General features: G+C 34.1%; 1 non-coding gene across 1 annotated transcript; it reads right to left on the reverse strand.

Annotated features, from left to right (window-relative positions):
• Positions 1-638: 638 nt before the first annotated feature.
• Positions 639-710, reverse strand: TRNAC-GCA. Its single transcript has one exon. It is a non-coding gene; the product is annotated as a tRNA-Cys (tRNA).
• Between the last annotated feature and the right edge of the window lie 1688 nt (positions 711-2398).

Genomic DNA, 2398 nt, shown 5'->3' on the forward strand with positions numbered 1-2398 from the left:
GACTGAACTGAACTGAACTGAACTGAATAATGAGCAAGGGCTTCCTTTGTGGCTAGCTGTTAAAGAACCATGGAACATCCTGAATCCTAGGCCTATACCTATACTCAAAACTCTCTCCAACCCCACCTTTTTCTTGGTGTCTCATTCCCGTAGGATCTTATTTGCTACTAGAAAATTACTAAATTCATAGGCTCCGTTCAGGTAAAAATTGCAAGGAAATATTTCAGAGAAATGACTAATGATATGAGCATTTTGGCATGCAAACTTCCCAGTGGGAAAATAAGCTTCTTTCGTGAAATTCCAGAGTTATTCCTGAATAAGATATGTTGTCATTTTCAAAAAGTTAATGTGCTATTTTTCTATAACTTAAAACATCCAATAAGAAATGTCTAAAAGAACTAAGACCACATGTATCTCAGGAAAGTCTTTGTTTCTATCTCAAACTTAGTCAGATTCTACAAAGAGATAGCCATCAGGGCAAAACAAATCCATCATCAATAACAGGGTTGTGTGTGAAGTCGCTCAGACATGTCCGACACTTGCAACCCCATGGACTGTAGCCCGCCAGGCTCCTCTGTCCATGGGATTCTCCAGGCAAGAATACTGGAGTGGGTTGCCATTTCCTTCTCCAGGGGATCTTCCCAACCCAGGGATCGAACCTGGGTCTCCTGCATTGCAGGCAGATGCTTTATCCTCTGAGCCACCAGGGAAGCCCTATAACAGGGTTAAGATTGCATATAAACAGTTAAAACAAAACAACAACATTGTAAATCAACTATGTGCTGTGCTTAGTCCCTCAGTCATGTCCAACTCTTTCCGACCCCATGGACTGTATTTCAAATTTGAAAAAGAAGATTGCATGTAAAATACATAAAGAATGTATATTTTGAGGATGTGGCTAAAAACTCACCATGTCCACTTTATATACTGCATTGACTAATAAAAAGATATAATTCTGGGCATGATTTTCTCAATGTCAGTTCCACAGAGTCTCCGAGTTCTTATATTAATGACAAAAATGAAAAATATAGAACAAGTTAGTGTTCTTTCTGATTCCATGTATGTTTAGTTAATTGAGTTCTTTTTCCCTCTGCCTGTTTTATCTCCGTAGCCCTTAGTGATTACATGATATATTTGGCTTCTTGCTTATCTCTATCTAAATTGAGAATAAAATATAAATTCCACGAGGACAAAGAATTTTGTTACCACCGTATCTCCAGTGCTTGAAACACTCTGACACATAGTAGGTGCTTAACAAACATCTGATGTATGAAAGAGGATGCCACTATATTAAGAGAGATAACAAACACGGATTCTATTATAATGGAACAACAAAAAAGGAGATGATTGACTGATAAAAATGCCATTATTGTGTGTATCTATATCTGAATCTGCATTTATATGCCTTTATGTGAAAGAGCAGTGCTGAGTTAATTCCCTTCCATTTCAAATAATGACTATATTTATATTGATAAAGTTAGTATACCATGAAGTACAATAATATTTTGCCTCATTCTCAATGTTTTTTAGTTTATATTGCTATCTTTGTCTTCTATGAAAGTTTATTTTCTTTTTTAAAATGTTTCATTTTATATTGGAGTATAATTAGTTAACAATCTTGCATTAGCTTCCGGTGTCCAGCAAAGTGATTCAGTTACATATATATCTATTTTTTTTCAAATTCTTTTCCCATTTAAGTTATTACAGAGTATTCAGCAGAGTTCTCTGAGCTATACAGTAGGTCTTTGATGGTTATCCATTTTAAATATAGCAGTGTGTACATGTCAATCCCAAACATTTAATACATCTTTTATCATAAGCCACGTTAAATCAGTGTTGGAAGTAAACAGAATGTACGTTTTACTGATGATAACGTATTAATCAGAGAAATAGTCATTAGGCACGGTACCAGACCCTGGAAAACAAGTGTCTTATTTAAGATTTCTGTTTTCTTGAAAATCAAAAGTATAGGAAAATATTGATTAAAATAGTCTTCCCCCCAAGAAAACTAGCACATTCTCTTTACTGACAGAGAAACAAGAATGTTGATAACTGAACTATAACAAGACTCTGAATTAGACTAATTAAAACCAAACATTAGAATTTCTATAAATCTATGTTCGATTGAGGTGCTTGCTAATATATCTTCTCTGATTATATAGACTATATGCAAGAATATTTGGACTTTCATAATTACAAAACGCACTGAGAGAAAATTATTCTTGCTAGCAAATAGCAAATAGTTTAGTTTCTGTTCTTTTAAAAATATATCTCCCTTAGTAACTATAGCAACATATTTTATGATTGTTTCCTGTTTCTAACATTATATAAATGGATTCATTTGAATCTCAGTGGAGAAAAGGCACAGACTATAAAAATACTTGAATAATGAGCTTAT

The sequence above is a fragment of the Oryx dammah genome, unplaced genomic scaffold, assembly GCF_014754425.2.
Source record: "Oryx dammah isolate SB20612 unplaced genomic scaffold, SCBI_Odam_1.1 HiC_scaffold_5618, whole genome shotgun sequence".
Taxonomy (NCBI): domain Eukaryota; kingdom Metazoa; phylum Chordata; class Mammalia; order Artiodactyla; family Bovidae; genus Oryx; species Oryx dammah.